This window comes from Asterias amurensis, chromosome 18, assembly GCF_032118995.1.
Source record: "Asterias amurensis chromosome 18, ASM3211899v1".
NCBI classification, from domain to species: Eukaryota; Metazoa; Echinodermata; class Asteroidea; order Forcipulatida; family Asteriidae; genus Asterias; species Asterias amurensis.
Genome location: NC_092665.1, coordinates 5,490,814 through 5,513,226, shown reverse-complemented (window position 1 = coordinate 5,513,226; position 22,413 = coordinate 5,490,814). Strand labels below are relative to the sequence as shown.

Here is a 22,413-nt window from a genome sequence, read left to right as displayed (position 1 = left end):
ACATTTACAAATCGTGGTTCATAAACCAAGAAAATTTACGCATCTTAAAAACATGGTTTATAAACCATAAAAAATGAAGCATCAAATTCATGGTTTACAAATCATGGTTTATAAACCATGAAAATTGAGACATCTAAAAAATATGGTTTATAAACCATGAAAATTGAAGAATAAAAATCTTGGTTTACAAATCATGGTTTATAAACCATAACAAATGAACCATAAAATCATGGTTTGTGATCATGGTTTATAAACCATGAAAATTGAGACATCTAAAAAATATGGTTTATAAACCATGAAAATTTAAGAATAAAAATCTTGGTTTACAAATCATGGTTTATAAACCATAACAAATGAACCATAAAATCATGGTTTGTGATCATGGTTTGTAAACCATTAAAATCGAGACTTCTTAAAAAACATGGTTTATAAACCATGAAAATCGAGATTTCTTAAAAAACATCTCAAAAACGTTGTTTGTAAACCATAAAAAAAATTTGCACTTACAAATCATGGTTTACAAACCATAAAAAATTTGCACTCACAAATCATGGTTTACAAACCATAAAAGTGTGCACTCACAAATCATGGTTTATAAACCATAAAAACGTGCACTCACAAATCATGGTTTACAAACCATAAAAATTGTGCACTCAGAAATCATGGTTTACAAACCATGAAAGTGTGCACTCACAAACCATGGTTTATAAACCTTAAAAAATGCGCACTCGCAAGTCATGGTTAAAAACCATAAATTTGGCACTCACAAATCATGGTTTATAAACCATAAAAACGTGTACTCACAAATCTTGGTTTACAAACCATAAAAAATGTGCACTCAGAAATCATGGTTTACAAACCATAAAAGTGTGTACTCAGAAATCATGGTTTATAAACGCTTCAGGAAATTGGGGGCAGGATCAACAAAAGTATAATTAAACACTCTGTAGCTCGAACTCCTGTTAATCCACTCACATAGGGAGGCAAACTCACTATATTATATACTCTCTTTGGAAAAATAAAAACAATTAAAAGTAAATATAAATAATCTGTATACACAAAAGCACAACTTGAAACAACAAAACCAAAAACAAACACCAGAAATTAGACAAGCAAATAAATAAATAAATAACCAAATTGTTAATTAAAAAATGTAAACAAAAAGTAACAATAAGTAAATGAATAAATAGTTGGAAAGGTACATGTAACAAGAAATATAGCAACAAATAAATCAAAATATGGATGGATAAACAAAAAATAGGTCAACAAATTGATAAAATAACAACGCAAGCAACGAAAAGTTAATCAAACTAACTCCTTTTCTAACATAAATACCTTTACATCAATAAAAGGATGATTAAATATGAATAAAGCAATCAAAACAACCAATCAATTGATAAACAAATAATCAATAAACCAGAAATTAGATAAGCAAATAAATAGTTAAATTAATAAATAACAAAAATATTGATATTTTATTTCTGAGTTACATGCACTCATCCGTCTATCTATCCACTCATTCATTCATTCACCCATATTTTTCCTTTATTATATCCAACTGCAGGTATAAATGTAGAAATCAACCTTCAAGCAGTACTGGACTACCATGAAATAATGCAACTACTCCTCCGCCCCACTAGCCTTTTGTCAAGGCCTTCGTGGCTTAGACACTAGTTTGGTAGAGCCGTGATTCGAAGCGCCTGGAAGGGGATATTTGCAGGCTGGTCAAACCTTCCAGTCATTTTGAATGCGGATCTATGAAGCAATGAAGGCTACAGTCCCCCTGATGGTACACAAGAGTATCAGACCAGTTGTCAGTAAAAGTTCTCATGCATACTGCATAGTCTCTACAGCTTTTAAATATTGTGGGACAGAAACCTCATTTCATATTTGGGGAAAACAGCAAAAGTATAAACAAAAATCACATACCCATGTCAAAATGTTACTTTTGACATGAATACTACAAAATACAGTATGTTCAAGTTGCAGTTAATGTTAAAAAATGTTTATTTTGTACTTATGTAAAACGCGTTTAAAAAACTCAATCATTTTATGCGCCTTGAACACCCAGCAGGGTGGATATGTGCGCATTTTAAGTCTTATTATTACTATTATTATTATTATTTAAAGGCAGTGGACACTATTGGATAATTACTCAAAACAATTATTAGCATAAAACCTTTCTTGGTGGCGAGTAATGGGGAGAGGTTGATAGTATAAAACATTGTGAGAAATGGCTTCCTCTGATGTGCCTTAGTTTTTGAGAAAAAAAGGTTTGTTATTTTATGCATATGTTGAGATACACCAACTGTGAAGGCTAGTCTTTGACAATTACCAATAGTCTCCACTGCCTTTAAATAATGATAGTCCATTATACTATAATGTATGTTACATGAAACAGTTTCCTAGCTACTTACTAGACCATTTTTATATTATTTGGATGTTGATATCAATGATCAAATGTCATGGTTGAAAATAATAATAATAAAGCATGCAAAAACATTCAATGTAACTTTTAAAGGCACTGGACACCTTTGGTAACCAGTCTTCTCACTTGGTGTATGTCAACATAATGCACACAAAAACAAACCTGTGAAAATTTGAACTCAATCGGTTGTTGAAGTTGCTTGAATTCAATAAATATTTGAGTGAGAAATTTTTGTTCGTCTCACAGAGTACGTTATTTCAGAGGGAGCCATTTCTCACAATGTTTTATACTATCAACAGCTCAGCGTTACCTGTTACGAAGTTAATTACCAATAGTGTTCAGTGCCTTTAAGAGTCAGTTCAGGTAAATAGTTGACATAGTTGCTCACGGTCAAAAAATGAATTTTTTTTATACTTTGTTGGTGGAAGGGCCTTGGGGTGCAAGTAAACAAAATTGCATTTTCAATTCTATATATAGCCCGTTGCCATGGTTACGGCTCATTTTGTTTTTTGGCCATTTTAGGCCGATTTTGGGGTCTAAAAAACTGGTTTTTAGCTCATATTTACAACTCCACCCCACCAAAATGCAACATTATTTCAAAAAACCTTTTATATCACTACAAAGTATCATCCTTGGCCTTCCTTGAGAAAAAAAATTATTGCTTTAAATATCACCCTTGTGCTATTTTTGCATCATGCATTACAGTATGTTTTTAGAACTTGCAAAATCGACATTTTTACCCTATTTTTGGACCCCAAAATGTCAACTTGCCAGGGGTCTCAGAAAATTTTCCTTTCGGCTGTGATTAGGGCCAACATGGGTCTTTCCATATCTGGTGTCAAAAACTTGGGCAATTGTATCCTGTTGTGACAGTACTGCCTCAAAACTCTACTTTTTTCCCCAAAACGTGAAAAATGCCTTTTTAAGGGTCTTTTCACATAATATCGAAATACGTGTCCATGGTAAAAAAAAAGGGAATATTTTTCTTATACTTTGTGGATGGTAGGGACTTGGGGTCCAAATAAACAACATTTACATTTCAAATCATAATATAACACGTTGCCATGGTAACAGTTCATTTGTGTTTAGGCCACTTTAGGCCGATCTTGGGGTGTGACAAACTGTTTTTTTAGTTAATATTTACAACTCCACACCACCAAAAAACAAAAATATTTCATAAAACCTTTTACATCACTACAAAGTATCATCCTTGGCTTTACTTGAGACAAAAAAATACTGCTATAAATTTCACCCTTGTGCTATTTTTAGAACGTGCATTAGAGTATGTTTTTAGAACTTGCAAAATCAACATTTTTACCATATTTTTTGCCCTCAAAATTTCATTTTTTTCAGAGGTCTCAGAATATTTTTCTTTCGGTTTTGATCAGGGCCAAAATTTGTCTTTTTCATTTGTGGTAAGAAAAACTTGGGCAAGTGTATCCTGATGTTAACAGTACTGTCTCAAAAATAGACTTTTTTCCCCAAACAGAAAAATGCATTTTGAATTGTTTTTTCTTCATATTGAATTTCTAACATTAAAAAGTAATAATTCTATCAATCTCGCTGCTTTTCCTAAGCACTAGTGGATTACCCAACATTGATCAGGAACTGTTGATGACCTTAATTTTACAATTTGCCCGGCCCAGCCCCAATCATATATTTCTTGACATTGCATAAAACAATGTTTTGTGAATAGCGCCTCTTTTTTTGAAAGTGTTCCCTTTCGGTTGTTATTGGTGTTTTCATGTCTTCTGGGTAGAAACACTGTGTTTATTGTATCCTGTTGTGACTGATCATGCCTTAAGTATAGTAATTTTTCCAAAAACAATGCATGCTTGTTAAAAAATCTGGCACTGTTTCCATGCCCTTTGAGTAATGAATACAACGTTTTTATTTAAACATAATGGTATCCAACCAAACCATAACCAATGCTTTGCCACTGAGAGTTCTTGATTTGGCTACTTTACCTATTGTACATGGTATGATTCCCATTGCAAGTAGAGTGCGATGAGCATTCTTTACAAGTTGTCTTTAATACAGGGCCTACTCTCCTTGGTCCCTGCCTGCTACAAAATGTAAAACTTTTCATAGAGATAGAGATCATAAACAATGCAGTTTCTGTGCTTGAGGCAGATGGTTTGGAGCATCCAATCATGCCCAACACAAATGTGGGAAATTAAAAAGCCCGCTTAAAAGTGTTGGAAAAGTTTGCCAAGATCTTATTAAAAACAATGATACTAACGATTTGCAAGATGAGCGTAAGAGATCATTTAAAAGGAACACGTTGCCTGGGATCGGTCAAGTTGGTCTTTGAAATGCGTTTGTAACCGTTTGTTATAAAATGCATGGTTAGAAAGATGTTTTTGAGTGATACTTGTATGGATCATTATATTCTACTTTTAAAATATCTTTCTAATCATATGCATTTTGTAATAAACGTTTACAAACGCTTTTCAAAGACCAACTCGACCGATCCAAGGCAACGTGTTCCTTTAATGAAACAACATTGAAAGAAGTTGTAAATACTTGCACCTGCTCAACATTAATAAATAAGATGCATTTGCAGTGACAAAAGTCTATTCAGGCTAGTTTGATTATTTTTTCCATTCACTATCTTACTAATTCATAATTATTATATATGTCTCTGAGAACGATCAACAAAAAACATTGTCAAACATTACCTGCTGAATTGTTTATCACGTTAAATAAACCAACTCTTTTGTTGTTTGCAACAGTACAATTGAAAGGAACCCCACCATAGATGGGGGAACTGCTTACAGAAGGCCAAAGCAGGTGAATGGCCATTTAGATACTTTGGATACAGTACTTGCTCACTTTTAGAGCCTCTTTGTTCTGATAGGGATGAAAATGTTTAGTTTGGTACCGGGCAGGGGACCAAGAAGACTGTTATAAGGCCATGTATAGACAAGAATAGTAAAGAATGCTCATCGCACTACTTCTCTTCTTGCAATGTGAATCATACCTGTACAACTAGGTAAAGTAGTCATGACAAAACAAGAACTCTCAGTGGCAAAGCATGGTTATACACTTTTTATTTGTTACTTAAAGAGCATGGAAACAGTGCCATACTTATTTAACAAGCATGCTCGTTTTTGTTTTTTATCAATTCAAACTAAGAGATAACTTCAAAATGCATTTTTATTGTTTTTGGAAAAATTACCATGTTTGAGGTAGAAGTGTCACAGGATACAATAAACCAAAGTGTTTCTCCCCAGCAGACATGCAAACCATAATGATAGCCCAATCACAACAAAAAGGGAAATATTCTGAGAACCACCAAAACATTAAGACAGTACAAACTTTCTTGATGTGCAAGGGGGATTAAAAAATGTGACTTTCAAAAAAGAGATGCTGTTCACAAAACCTTTTTTTTATTTTATGCAATGTCAAGAAATATGATTAGGCCGGGGCCGGGGTGAGGCCGGGGCGGGGCAAATTATAAGATTTAGGTCATCAACAGGTCCTGATCAATGTTTGGTAATGCACTAAGCCTACAGAGTGCTTATGAAAAGCTGCCAGATTGATGGAATTATTACTAACTTCTTAATGTTAGAAATTCAAAATGAAGCAAATATTTCAAAATGCATTTCTCTATGTTTTCGGGGAAAAGGGTCTACTTTTGAGACAGTTCTGTTACATCAGGATACAATTGCCCGAGTTTTTCTTACCAGAAATAAAAAGACAAATTTTTGCCCTGATCAAAACCGAAAGGAAAATATTCTGAGACCCCTGAAAAAATGAAATTTTGAGGGCAAAAAATATGGTAAAAATGTTGATTTTGCAAGTTCTAAAAACATACTCTAATGCACGTTCTAAAAATAGCACAAGGGTGAAATTTTTAGCAATATTTTTTTTTTCTCAAGTTAAGCAAAGGATGATACTTTGTAGTGATGTAAAAGGTTTTATGAAATATTTTTGTTTTTTGGTGGGGTGGAGTTGTAAATATTAACTAAAAAAAACAGTTTTTCATACCCCAATATCGGCCTAAAGTGGCCTAAACACAAATGAACTGTTACCATGGCAACGTGTTATATTATGATTTGAAATGTAAATGTTGTTTATTTGGACCCCAAGTCCCTACTATCCACAAAGTATAAGAAAAATATTCCTTTTTTTTTAACGTGGACACGTATGTCGATATTATGTGAAAAGACCCTTAAAAAGGCATTTTTCACGTTTTAGGGAAAAAAGTCTAGTTTTGAGGCAGTACTGTCACAACAGGATACAATTGCCCAAGTTTTTGACACCAGATATGGAAAGACCAATGTTGGCCCTAATCACAGCCGAAAGGAAAATTTTCTGAGACCCCTGGCAAGTTGACATTTTGGGGTCCAAAAATAGGGTAAAAATGTCGATTTTGCAAGTTCTAAAAACATACTGTAATGCATGATGCAAAAATAGCACAAGGGTGACATTTAAAGCAATAATTTTTTTTCTCAAGGAAGGCCAAGGATGATACTTTGTAGTGATATAAAAGGTTTTTTGAAATAATGTTGCATTTTGGTGGGGTGGAGTTGTAAATATGAGCTAAACCATGGCAACGGGCTATATATAGAATTGAAAATGCAATTTTGTTAACTTGCACCCCAAGGCCCTTCCACCAACAAAGTATAAAAAAAATTCATTTTTTGACCGTGAGCAACTATGTCAATTATTTACCTGAACTGACTCTTAATAAGGGAATAAAAGGGTAGCGACAGGTTGTTACGTGTGATCGGCTCGGGCGAGGGTCTTGAGCGCATGGCAATGACCCTGCAAGGTTTAAACGGACATTTAAGAAAGAGTCACTACTTTTTTATTCCGAATCATAAATGCCCTTTTGTTAGAAAACATTACAAAAATACAATTACAGACACTTTGACCGTTTAAAATTTGAGTTTTGAAATATTTTTTTCAAAACCTTTGTGGAGAGTCTGTTGTGCGTGGGTTGTGTTTACGCGCGCAAGCTTAGAAATAGATTACGTGCGCGCACTTAGAAGTAGATTACGCGCTGTTTCTAATAGCTATGAATTGCATTTTGCGTGATAATCTTGTGCAGAGGCCAGCCAGTTATAAACACTGGTCATTATCAACCATTTAAACACCCCCATGTGACGCGCTCTCCACCAATAGGAGTAGAGAAACTGTCTGAGGTATTTATGAATGCTTTTTAAATCTCTTTTCCATACAATGCTTTTCATAGTATCATTGTGTTATTAACATCTCAAAATCTTGTTATGCCTCTCTAGTAGAAAGTAATTAGTGACAGAAACCTGCATTATGTGACATTCAAGAGATGTGCCCTGTAACCCTGCGGTGAACATGTGAATTAAACATGGCAGGAGATTTAAGTTTGTAGCAAGTGATGGTCTTTTGCCATTGTTCAACAGTGGCTGTCAATCTTTAGCTACCATGGAATTGCAACAAAATGTTGGTAAACACACTTGCTTGGCAAACAAATTACTTCTCACAAACTGTTGTTTAAAATGTTCAATACATTTTCACACAAAAATGGTTTTTGGGATACATAACTTTGAGTGAGCAATGAATGCTCACCCATAATAGGACCTTGGTCAGACAATTTTCTCACAAGAAAAAGGTTCAAGTTCAAAACAATTTCAAAGTTGGAAGCACTTTCTATTATTATGACAGATTTCTGTTAAATGCATAGAGCTATATATATTGATGTGACTAGAGCGCTAACACCCCATTATACATGCAGTTAAGTTTTGAAGCCATGTGGGCGCATCAAATGTTCATGTACAAACGAATACAAAAAAGCTTGATATTTTGTACGGCAATTGTACGGCTATTTGCATGATAGTGCATTTGTTATTTTCTATGTGTCATCGAACCATAAGATGCAGCAAAAGTAAACGCACAATCTGCTGATGAGCGTCCAAACTGGGAGCGTCATTTGCGTAATGTTTAAAAGGCATGTATACTATTTTAAGTTTTCGTAGCGCAGACAGACGCTAATGGGCAGTTGCGTACGAAAGCGCACACGCCAAAAAAAAAAAAAAAAGCGTCAATGTGAATTAAAATCGTGTCATAGTCATGCAACACATCAGACATGTCTGTGCCCAGGGTGGCTTCAAAACACAGAGCAAGTTAGCGCTATATAAATTTAGATTATTATTATTATTAATGTTATTATTCAATATGTATAGCTCTATGGTTAAACGCAACCTTTAAATTTGTTTTTTATGTGATTATTTGACATTAATATGTGGAACTCAGTTTTGTAATTGCGATGGATTTTTTCAATAAACCTGTTTTATATTAAATTGAATTAATTTTGTCGACTTTAATTTGCATTGCATTGATTAAGGTTCTTCCTCTTTAATGCTTTATTCTGGCCCTATGCTTCAGCACTGTGTAGGATTCTGTCCCTATGCTTTAGCACTGTGTAAGATTCTGGCCCTATTCTTTAGCATTGAGTAGGATTCTGGCCCTATGCTTTAGCATTGAGTAGGATTCTGGCCCTATGCTTAAGCATTGTGTAGGATTCTGGCCCTATGCTTAAGCACTGTGTAGGATTCTGGCCCTATGCTTTAGCATTGAGTAGGATTCTGGCCCTATGCTTAAGCATTGAGTAGGATTCTGGCCCTATGTTTTCGCACTGTGTAGGATTCCGTCCCTATGCTTTAGCACTGTGTAGGATTCTGTCCCTATGCTTAAAGGAACACGTTGCCTTGGATCGGACGAGTTGGTCAAAACAAAAGCGTTTGTAACCGTTTTGTATATAATGCATATAGTTGAAAAGATGTTTTAAAAGTAGAATACAATGATCCACACAAGTTTGCCTTGAAATTGCGTGGTTTTCCTTCTACTGTGAGAACTAACACGGTCGGCCATTTATGGGAGTCAAAATTTTGAGTAGGATTCTGGCCCTATGCTTCAGCACTGTGTAGGATTCTTCCCCTATGTTTCAGCATTGTGTAGGAACTAGGATTCTTCCCCTATGCTTTAGCACTGTGTAGATTCTGGCCCTATTGCTTTAACATTGTGTAGGATTCTGTCCCTATGCTTTAGCATTGAGTAGCATTCTCTGACACTTTCGTCATAAAAACTCATGCTATTCTACAATGATCCATGATTAACAAGGCAGAGGGCGCCCTATCTAGCCCTCCGTTGGTTTTAGCAATCGTTGGTTTTAGCAATCATTGGTTTTGTACAACCATGGTTTTTGTACAGTACTATATGGAGTAGAGCAGAAAGCACAGAGGTCAATCAGTAGAGTAGAATCCTACTTCGCCTGTGTGGTAAAATTTTTGTTAACATATCTTGCAGGGTATACAGACCACTCAAAGCACGGGTTAAGGCATTGGGCACCATTGGTAATTACTCAAAATAATTGTAAGCATACAAATGTACTTGGTATTGGTAACAAGCTAGCAATGGAGAGCTGTTGATAGTATAAAACATTGTGAGAAATGGCTCCCTCTGAAGTGACGTAGTGTTGCACCCGCCAAATTACCCAAACTGGCAATCTAAACGGAGCACATTAAAATCGGGTTGATGACCACTGTAAAGAACAATGAAAAACCACTGTCACGATATATATCTTGAAGAAACTCCTTTAATGTCTGTTACTGGTCATCACTGGTATCAGAATCACGTTACATCAACCATTATCAAAACATTAAGTACTTGTCAATCTTTAAACTATGTACTTACTTACTTTACTGAAGATGTAATGCAATAAACTCAAACTTACTTCTAACAAATAACTAAATTAAATATACTGATCTCTAAATCTGGTTCAAAATGGTTCAAAGAATAAACTTCATAAAACAAACACCTTTAAATGCATACACAATAACTCCTTTCAACAGGTGTTCAACCTACAATCATTACAATCTTGTCCCTGCAGTAAATGATCAAGGCATAGCTAATTAAATATGCACAAGAAAAATAGGTGTTCTTGCCTACAGCTACTTAAGTATGCACAAGAAAAGTAGGTGTTCTTGCCTACTGATCTCACTTCCTGCCCTACTGCAACACCACCCAATAAACAACTTCAGAGCCACTGGGCTCACACTGTGTGGTCTAGTATAGGAAGATCTTGAACCTCCAATAACCAATGGTCTTTGGCTACCAATATTCTCTATACATGGAGTTCGGTCAAAGTACTGGTTAACAATACTTCCAAACTAAAATATATCTGAAAGAACATTACAGTTCTTTCCAACAAATACTTCAAACAGAAACTAGTAATGAATGTCTATATTACAAATAAAGTACACTTTAACACTTGAAAGCAAACTTAGAAAAGTGATACCTTAGCAAATAAAAGTAACCTTTAACTACTAAATAAAGTCCAAGCAGTATTTAAAGAAAGCAATTTCACTTCATCTAAATCAAATCATTATCACTGTCCATTATGACTTAACAACGGAAACTCTAAAATACATTTCAACTGTCTTCCAAGTCTGAAACAAATCCTTTCTTGATCTTGTAACCTTGGAGTGAAAACTCCCAACTGTCTTCAAGTGACATTGTCTTGATCAAGTTCATAACACAAATCAAATAATGAAGTTCAATAATCTAGATAGTTCTATTAAAAAGCACAATGGAATTAATAAAGAAAATAAAATCAACATACCTGTAAAAAATAATGAAAAACCACTGTCACGATATATGTCTTGAAGAAACTCCTTTAATGTCTGTTACTGGTCATCACTGGTATCAGAATGCCCAGACCAACATCCTGTCTAGAGTATCTCTGCTGATGTGGCAATCTTGGACTGATCCATTAATTCTAAAGGTAGGGTCAAAGTTCTATTACAAAATGAAAAGGGGGGGGGGGGGGGCAATTAACACTGATAATCCACACACCTCTCTACACTTGGAAGGTGTATCAGTTTTGCCATCTCTACAGTAGTTTTCGAGAAACTAAGCACATTTCCACAAACATTCGAATTTGATATCTAGACCTCATAATTAGATTTTGAGGTCCCGAAATCAAGCATCTGAAAGCACACAACTCAGTGTGACAAGTGTTTTTTTCCATTTTTATCTCGCAACTTCGACGACCAATTGAGTTCAAGTGTTCACAGGTTTATTATTTTGCGCATAAGTATAAAAAAGATACATATAAGTATAACACCTGCCAAGTGAGTTGTTATTGACAACCCAGTCTTCAATTTATCAGGGATGATTCATGACTAAAAAACTTTCAACTACAGGTTTTTAGCAATATCACGTCAGAAATAGTTTTGTTTTGTTAAGATCCAGCCGAACCCTATTTCATACATGGAGGTACAAACATCCACTTTGAACCATTGAACTTACATACCCAATTTTGTGTTAGCCCTTCGTGATCTATTCCGACAGCAATGCGCAACCCCAGGCTGCAATTTGCACATTACGCGAGCAATTACGTAGATTGTGCTATCAAAATTAACACACCGAGCAATGTAACGAAAATGAGCGCCTTCACCGTTTTTGCGTTCAACAGTACATGTAATGGAAAATCCCTATCATGTTGTGCACATCAGCAATCCGTGACCTCGAACACGTCAGCTTAAATACAACATCGTTCCCAGTGGCAAATGATATGTACGTTTACATTGATCTCGTGGTCGGTTGTATGCGGGTTGTTACCTCCGGGCAAAACATAGTTTTGTAATAGGGCTGACGAAGTTTGCCCTACCAGGTAGATTCACTCGGCCCCAGCGGCCAGTCTATCCAGGACTGCTGGGATGGGCTAATCGCTTGCACAGATTCTTGTTCAGGAAGTACGTCATGCGTACAGTGCATAGAAATATGGTGCAGCGTGAGTGTGATGCATGATGGGACTGCGCATTATTAAACCAATGACAGTGATGATACGTTTGCCCATCCCACAGCGCCTTTGGTTAAAGCAAGGCGCTGGGGACGAGCGAACCAGGCAGAGTCCATTGGTCCTGATCGTTATCAACATAATAGGGCATTCACTCGTCCCCAGCGCTTGCCTTTAAAGACCCTGAAGTCACTGGTGGTAATTGTAAAAGACCAGTCTTCGCATTTTTGGTGTATCTCAACATATTATGCATAAAATAACAAACCTTTGGAAATTTGAGCTAAATTGGTCGTAGCGGTTGCGAGACAATAATGAAAGAAAAATAAACCCTTGTCGCACGAATTAGCTGTGTGCTTTCGGATGCTTGATTTCGATACCTCAAATTCTAAGTCTGAGGTCTCGTGGAAAAATACTTCTTTCTCGAAAACTACGTTACTTCAGAGAGGGAGCCGTTTCTCTCAATGTGTTATACTACCAACAGCTCCGCATTACTCGTTACCAAGTATGTTTTATGCTAATAATTATTTTGAGTGATTACCAATAGTGTCCACTGTCTTTAACCAAAGGGGCTGGGATGGCCAAACGTATCAAGCACGCTCATTGGTCTATCCCGAAAATGCTTAGTCCCACCATGCATCACACTCACACTGCAACATAGAAATACACTGCACACATGACGTACTTCCTTGACAAGAATCTGACCATGTTCCTGGATAGCCTGGCTGCTGGGACCAAGTGATAGCTAGGGTTAATCAGTACATGTTAATTAAACCATACAAAAAACACTATGATGCCAAACTGATGGAACCCGTCAATGTATTTCATGTGAAGAACAAAGCAATTACAGTTATTTGACCCATATAGGCCGACTACTGCTAAAATCCAAACCTACAGTCTGACATCACAATCAAAGTTACACAAAACAAATTCACCTTGAAAATAATGTTACAATTATTAAATAAACTGTTATCACATTTGAGCCTGAGCTACATTGATAATGTGCACTTTGTCGCCCAGCATGTCATTTCACTAGTGTTTGGTTGCTGGTTTGTGGGGGTGTCGTGGCCGAGCGGTTAAGAGCACCGAACTCAAGCTCTGCTGATTTTGTGTTCAGCAGAGTGTGTATTCGATTCCCAGTCGTGACACCTGTGTCCCTGAGCAAGACACTTAACTATTATTGCTTCTTTCCACCAACGGGCAAATGGGGACCTGTGAGGGCAGAGATGGTTTTTTTGTTTTATACTATCAACAGCTCTCCATTGTTTGTAAGTTTCATGCGTACAATTATTTTGAGTAATATTACCAGTGTGACGAGTGCATTTAATGTGTATATAGCTCAATTCAAACCATGATTTAAAGATGCTAACATTGCAGATCATATCGTGTGATAAATAGAAAGAAAGTATTTCCGCCATGAGATTCTGAAGTCATAGTAGAACAGTTTAAAGGTTTGGGTACTTTATGTAGGACTCGAAACACAATGTCTATATAGATTTTTATTCATTGTTATACACGGTTTGAGAACAATGACAGTACAAAGCTTCACTAGAAAAATGATTTGCTTATGGTGCTGTTGTTTTTGTGAGACATTAAAAAAACAATGCACGAAAATAATGTTAGTCTGTACAACGTAACAGTTCCGGTACCATAACTGGTAATAACGTCGTACAAGCTAAAATAAACATTTTCGTGACATCGTTTTACTCGTTTCTCAAAAACTATACATCATCACAGTAGGTACAACTTTAAGGGAAGCTTTCTACTATCATTATCTTCAAACCATGTAAGTTTAATAACAAGACCTGGCTGAGGCCACCGACACTGCCCTTCAGTGTGCCAACTATAACTGGAGGGATAGCCATATAAGCAGCATATAGACACGAGAAGAAGAAGAACAAATCAGTGAACATTGTGTTTTGAGTCCTACAAAAGGTCTGCATTGTAATTGCAAAAACATCTCTACTGGGTTATAAACACGAAGTAGCTATAGGGATTTGAGATACACACTGGCTATTGCAGATTCTACTCACATGGGGCTTGCCCTCGGGGGAGGGGAAGCTCTTGTACACATTATGGGGGCAACCCTCATGCTATAAGTAAACTGCTCACAAGAAGTTAGGAAACTTTTTTCAATCAAGTGTATTTTTATACATTACTTCTCTATTTGTATTAAATTATATATCAATGCAAAGCTGAAGTGTTCCTCTTTAAAATTATATCACATTTGCAGTGATGACATGCTGCTGAACATGGCCACATGAGTGAGAAAGAAACAGAGTCACAATCAAATGTGCCAAAATTATCCAAAGATTTACACTTTTTTGTAGTTCAAGCAAGCGAGGCAACTTACTGATCTTAATACACTTTATATTGAGACAAGAAGTTCAGTAATGAGTCTTACGAATACCAAAACAAGTTGTTTCAAGAGATGGGGGTAAAGGTGTGGGGTGTTCTCACTGGTGCACATCTTTGTGTAAACCATTCATGGTTCTGAAGCGTGACCGGTTTGATTATTGATCTACCTATCGACTGTTAATAGTACAGATAACGGTAATTTTGGCACATTTGATTTGTGACTTTATCATTATCATTATGTAGCCAATGTAAGCAATAATTATGTCATCATTGCAAATGTGGTGTCATTTAAAGAAGAACACATCAGCTTTATGTTGATATATAACGTAATACAAACAGAGTAATAAATTTGCTCTCTAATCCTACCCTTTCATGTCTCCCTGCATTGTTGTCGAACACATACTTTCACACTTTTATGGTCCAGTAACCCATCCTTTTATTCTAAAAATCCTTTGTCCTCGCCACTTCACTACTATTGGTCCATAGCCACTTATTTGTCTCTGAAATAGAAACTTTCATTGGCTGTTATTTTCCCGCTTCATTCTGGATCATTTCCGTAATCCCTTTCCCCCTCTCTTTTTCTATAAATGGATGGTTACGTATTTGTTTGTACTTGTTTTATGCCTCTGAAGAAGGTCCGGATTGGATCGAAAGCTAATGCCATCTACCCTATTCATTACATAATACAAACAGAGTAATAAATGATAAATATATGATTGAAAAAAGTTTCCTAACTTTTTGTGAGCAGTTTATATAAGGCCAACATTGAGATCAATATTCATTACTAAAAACTTGACCCAACAACATGCATCTCATGCATCTCTTTTAGGTCGAATGCGCTCTACTAAGAGCGCCGCCAACGGTGGCACATAAAGACATCCCATTATGATAAACGCCATGTCATAGTTTCCAGTCATATCGTAAATCAGACCTAGTGAAAGAAATGACAAAGAGATTGGTTTTCAGATATGATGTAGTCTTGGCCCAAGACTATGGTGCTTGATTTTGCGCCAGTAGTTGTTATAGCGCCCTCTTGCGAGGGGTTTGTCTTTGTTTACATCGCCATCTTTGTTGTTGCGATCTTCTCCGTCTGTAATAAAAGTCCTTGGATAAGCATTCTAATTGGTATTCTGCTGTGGCTACTTTGTGGTGTTGCATCCTCCTCTTACCTTGGCGTGGTGGCAGCGTTCTGAAACGTCCCTCGCTTCCATAAAGGTGAAAGAAAGTGCAGTTTTCTCGACGCCGTTCCAACGCAACGGATCTCCGGTTCGTCACAACGTGGTCTTTCAGTTCACTATACAGGTGAGCGGCAGTGCAGTCAAGATACATTTGACTAATCGTACCATACATTTTGCTTTGCCTTTTAGCCATTATTCTCACCGCCTTACTTACTATGGCTACCACACATCGGGCACCAAAACAGTGGTGCTTGAATAAAATTGAAACTGTGAACTCTTTCGAAAATTGGCGTCAGAATTTGCACTACACTCTCTCCCTCGACCAGAATTTTGCTCCGTTTCTACTCGATGGCTCACAGTGGGAGAAAAAGGCCAAAACTTCTCCCCTCCGTGGATTCACTGATGATGCCGATGACATCCCCTTGCCCCAACGTAAAACAGCTCAACAGAAAGTCAACATGCTTGAGCTTATGCTGGGCCAGATTGCAAATTATTGCCCTGTTATCTCACGTAACACCATTATCAAATCGTCCACATCAATCTGTAATATCTGGCAAGTGATTCGCCTCCATTATGGCTTCCAGTCTACTGGCGCACACTTACTCGATTTTGCTGACATCCACCTCCAACCGGATGAACGCCCAGAGGACTTATACCAGCGCCTCATGGCATTTGTTGAGGATAATTTGCTCCAGTGCAATGGAGGAATCTCCCACCATGGGGAAGAAGTCACTGAAGATGAGGAGCTCTCCCCTTCCCTTGAGAATTTTGTTGTCCTCACTTGGCTCCGCCTTATCCACACCAACTTACCAAAATTTGTCAAACAACGGTACGGGACGGAATTACGGTCACGCACCCTAGCTTCAATCAAACCGGAAATTTCCCAGGCCTTGGACTCACTGCTAGATGAAGTGCATAACAGTGACGATGCTAAGGCCATGCGAGCCTTCACCACTCGCCCACTGAACACACCTCGTACTGCTTCTTTTACCTCTGCCCCCAGCGGCCGGTTCCCCCCCCAACTCAAAGCCCCGTCCTGCACGTCCCCAGAAGACATGCCCTCTCTGCAAGCAAGTCGGTCGCAGTGACACCCGCCACTTCCTCAGCGAATGCACATACTTACCAGAACATGACCGTAAGTACATCGTGAGAGCCCGACAAGTTGCGGACATATTTGATGACCAGCCCACTGATATTGAGTCGGATCATGATGGGGATTCATGCACCTCAATCCCATCTCCCCATGTTGAGGCCCCTGCGTCATTCCGAGTGCAGATCAACCAATCCCCCTACATGGACATGTTTTATGGCCATCATACCACCCGTGTCACCATTGATAGCGGCGCCACGGGCAATATGATTCGTGCATCCACAGCAAAGCGCCTGGGTGCCCATATTACCGAGAGCTCCCAATCTGCTCACCAGGCTGATGGTTCTTCACCACTCACCATCACTGGTGAAACTCGACTCAGACTCACTCGCGACAACCATACCTTCATGTTCGAGGGCTTGGTTGTTGATAACCTTGATGTTGACATCCTTGCCGGCACGCCATTCATGTCTGTGAATGATATCGCAATCCGCCCTGCCAAACGTCTCATCACCCTTGGCGATGGATCCGAAATAACATATGGCTCGCCCAAGGGGCCCTCGACAAGCAATGCCGTACGACGTGCACACGTTTTGCGTGCACCCACCTCTTCCACCACGGTTTGGCCGGGGGAGTTCATTGAGCTAACCCTACCAAAAGACATATCAAATGATGAACTTTTTGCTCTTGAGCCTCGCACGGACACAGCCAGGGCAAGACCCGATCAGTCATCGCGGCTGTGGCCTCCCCCCGACATCTTCACTTCCGTCGCTGGAAGAATCCGCATCCTCAACTCGTCAACAGAACCGCAAGTTCTCAACCGCAATGAGCACTTCTGCCAAGTTTGCCCCGTCTTCACCCCTTCCCCGTCACCCGATGTAGTACAACAAAGTGTACCCTCTCACGTCACTCCGAAGGCCCGCCCTGCCATCGCTCAACTCCATTCACACTCCGCCAGCTTGGACCCCGACCACAATTTGCCTGACGACACCAGAGCACTGTTCTCATCTCTTATGGCTGAATTTGATGAAGTCTTTGATACCGAATACAAAGGGTACAATGGTGCCTCCGGCCCCTTCGAGGCCGTCGTCAACATGGGTCCCGTGCAACCTCCACAGCGCAAAGGCCGCCTGCCCCAGTATGCACGTGATAAATTGTTGGAGCTACAGCAGAAGTTCGACGAGCTTGAAAAAAAGGTGTCTTTGCTCGCCCCGAGGACATCGGCATCTCTGTGGAATACCTCAACCCTTCATTCCTCGTCAAGAAGTCCAATGGCGGTTTTCGATTGGTCACGGCCTTTGCTGACGTTGGCCGTTATAGTAAGCCACAGCCGTCTCTCATGCCTGACGTCAATTCCACCTTACGCCTGATTGCACAGTGGAAGTACATCATTGCCACAGACCTCACCAATGCCTTCTATCAGATCCCCCTTTCAAAAGCCTCCATGAAGTATTGCGGAGTCGCAACTCCCTTCCGCGGCATCCGTGTCTACACCAGATCAGCCATGGGCATGCCAGGCTCCGAGACAGCCCTTGAAGAGCTCATGTGCCGCGTACTCGGTGATCTTCTCAAGGACGGTGTTGTCGCCAAAATTGCTGATGACCTCTATTGTGGCGGAAACACACTAGACAGTCTTCTCACCAACTGGAGGCGTGTGCTTCATATCCTTCATACCAATGGCCTACGATTGTCTGCTAAAAAGACAGTGATTTGTCCGACCACCACCACTATCCTCAGATGGATCTGGTCATCAGGCACCCTTCATGCCAGCCCTCACCGTATCGCCACCCTATCAACATGCGCAATCCCGGAGAGAGTATCCGCACTGCGTTCCTTCATCGGTGCCTACAAAGTACTCGCGCGGGTGCTCCCAAACTGTGCCTCAATCCTTTCCCCATTGGATACCGTCATAGCAGGACGCCAGTCCTCCGATTCTATTGTGTGGTCCGACGAATCTCGTTCTGCTTTCAAGAATGCACAGTCAGCTCTGTCGGCGTCTCGCACAATCACGCTTCCTCGCCCTACTGACCAGTTATGGATTGTTACTGACGGTGCAGTTAAGAACCATGGCATTGGCGCCACTCTGTACGTTACCCGCCAAAACAAGCTGTGCCTCGCTGGTTTCTTCAGCGCCAAACTCCGCGGCCGCCAACCCACGTGGCTGCCCTGTGAAGTTGAAGCCCTTTCCATTGCTGCATCGACCAAGCACTTCAGCCCTTATCTCATCCAGTCGACTCGCAATGCTGCCATCCTCACCGACAGCAAACCTTGTGTACAGGCTTACGAGAAGTTATGCCGCGGTGAGTTTTCCTCGAGTCCCCGCGTCTCCACATTCCTCTCTACTGTCAGCCGGTACCAAGCGACTGTACGCCACCTCGCTGGCTCTGCCAACATTCCGTCTGACTTTGCTAGCCGTAACGCCCCAGCCTGCTTGAGCCCTCCTTGTCAGATTTGCTCATTTGTCCAACAAGCTGAGGAGTCTGTTGTATTGCGCGTATCGGCACAGGATATTCTCACAGGTAAAGTGAAGTTGCCGTTCACGAGCCGGGCTGTGTAACTACCCGCAGTTGTAAATCGCCAAAGCGCGTCCGCCACAGTATGATTTAGTTTACTGGACGGCTTGAAATCTAGACTACACTGCACTGCCAGTATAGTCTATATTATCCATTGTGGTGTTTCTGCTCTCGGTATTTCTTCTGTTTGTTAGTATTGTGTCAAAATGGTCGAACCGAAGTACAGAAAAAAACGTGTAAAGGCAGTAGACACTATTGGTAATAACTAAAAATAATTATAAGCATAAAACTTTACTTGCTAACGAGTAATGGGGAGAGGTTGATAGCATAAAACATTGTGAGAAACGGCTCCCTCTGAAGTGACGTAGTTTTCGAGAAAGAGGTAATTTTCCGCGAATTTGTTTTCGAGACCTCAGGTTTAGAATTTGAGGTCTCGAAATCAAGAATCTGAAAGCAAACTACGTGTGACAAGGCTGTTTTTTCTTTCGTTATTATCTCGCAACTTCGACGACAAATTGAGCTCAAATTTTCACAGCTGGTTTGCTATTTTATGCATATTATGTTGATAAACACCAAGTGAGAAGACTGGTCTTTGACAATTACCAATAGTGTCCAGTGTCATTAACAATAAATCAAATCAAAATCAAGTCAAATCAAAACAGTTATTTATTTCTAAATACCTGGAACGAATCCGCCGGAGAAGGTTAGAATACAGATGCAAGACACTCGGTTCCAATTAACTCTCTGGTGTAGACGTCAACCAATGAACTAATGGAACCATTGAAGCTCACATAGATAGCGGTAATTACAAGAACCAACCAGTACGATTTCAACCACATATCAGTGACTAAGCAAATAGCACAACCTATCGAAAGTATGAGCAATGCAGGTCGCAACTTCACAAAATCTCTATCCACGAGAAACCCCAAGATGATCTTAGACACAAGTTTCGCTACACCTGCAACTGTTGAAAATACAACAGCGTCAGTTAATGTGAAACCTTTCATCGCAACGTGATCTACGAAGTATATACACCAAAAAGTGTCGGTCAAGTTTAAACAAACATAGATCGTTGTTGGTAGCCAAAACGACAACTGGAAACAAACAGAAAAACCTATCCAGCCGTTTGCAGACGTTGATGTTTTGTTCACAGTTGTACTCAGGTGGGATTCGAACAAACGACCATTGCAATTCTAAAGCAGTGTCATACCAACTAGTTGCCATGACACTCTTTTATCATATGCCTGTGATTTTTTCACAGAACTCGGGTAACCCAAATCGGTGTATTTTAATATCTATTATACTATTTTTCAAACTTAAACTTATTTTACATGTTGCATAAAACAAACTCAGAAAATTATGAAAGAAAACTATTCTTTTTTAATACTTTTAATGCAAAGACAGATACAGCAAGGAAAGAGTTACTTTATTAAGAAAAGAGTTATATTATATCAAACTTAAAATTCTTATTTATACTGAAATAATTAAAGCTGCATCAAACAATTTCAGCAAATATGTGCCAAAAATGTTTTTAAAATCAAAGACAACTTTGCTTGTTTAATAATATTAACCAAAGAAACAAATATCAATTGATAAATACCCCAGACAATCTGAAGCTTGAGTCTAGGGTGATTGACAGCTTGGCATGAAACGCCCAATAATGAATAATGTTAATTATTTCTAAGAAGATATTTAAAAGATACGTTCATGACATGTGCATTCTTCGCAAACACAATGTACATGCTGTAAATTAAAACTTTTAACAAAACATAAAAATATTCAACGGCGCGAATCACTCGCACTTGAAGGGGGTTTCCACGCCACTTTTGAGCACCTTAATTCCGAAACTAATTGGAATTGGCAATTTAAATTAAATGCGCAACAAAACTAATTTCTTAAACGTTAATTCTCGACATGAAATTTTTTTTTTAACTCACCTGGAATTTTTTTTTTTTGTTCCTTTCAAACACAAGAGTATATGCTTACGAACAATAAAACAATTTTTTTAGTAATTGTTTCTCACAATTTATATGTTTAAAAAATATATAAAGTTGTTCGGGGGGCTGACTCCGCCTACCCCTTTTGTGACCTCAATCGAGGCAGACTTTGCCTGCAATGCGTATAGTAAACACACGTGCAAAATACATGTACGTCCAAGTCGCGAGTTGGTACATTTAAAAAAGTGTTTTTCTGCATTAAGCAGCAATACACCTGGTCGGCATTGAAACGTACAAACTCACGACTTGGTCCGTACATGTACTTTGCAATTGTGTTTACTCTACGCATTACAGGCAAAGTCTGCCTCGATTGACGTCGCGAACAGCACCCTCTCGGGTCGAGGTCTACTCTTAAATTTGTAAATAACATAAGAACTGATTTTTTTTAAACCTTAGTTAACTGTTTGTTTATTCACATTCCACTCATCAAAACACATATTAGTGACAAAAGCTTTATTTTGAAAAAATACCACTTCCAGGTGACTTTAATCAATAAACTATCTGCGATGCATTATGTACATTTGGCATTTTCACTTTCAAAATATTTTATTCTTTTGGTGCAGTGTCTTAGCCAGGAATTTGGAAAGTGGGAGTGCAAACTGAAAAAGTGGGAGTGCAACCTAAAATCACTAGAAAAATAGAAACGTGTGCGTAGCCCACAATACGAGCGCGCACCGCCAAGTCTGTCTCACCCCCCCCCCCCCCCCCCCCTCTTAAGGGCCCTGGAAGCTCTGGCTACTGTATGTGCTCTCTGGTGGTTTGATGCATTTCTGGTACCTATTTCTGTGATAAGTAAACTATTTTGATTTAATTTGTGTATTGTTTTGAACTTGAAAATGAGAGCCTTTAAAGCACAGATATTGTAAAGGTGATCGACGTCTGCTATTTAACTCTATAGCCCTTTTCACACTACAGAGCCATTTCCCGGGAAATAAACTCCCGGGAAAATCCCGGGAGTTTTTAACCCCACCGCCACCCCAGCAACCGTTCTCACTATCCCAATTTGGTAACTCCCGGGAGTACTATTTCCCAGGAATATGCACGGTCGTTTCACACTTATGATCA

The 22,413-nt window shown here is 38.9% G+C and overlaps 1 pseudogene; it reads left to right on the top strand.

Annotated features, from left to right (window-relative positions):
- The window catches only part of LOC139950945 (alkaline phosphatase-like), a 446,069-nt pseudogene that overhangs the window by 234,049 nt on the left and 189,607 nt on the right, over nucleotides 1–22,413 (top strand).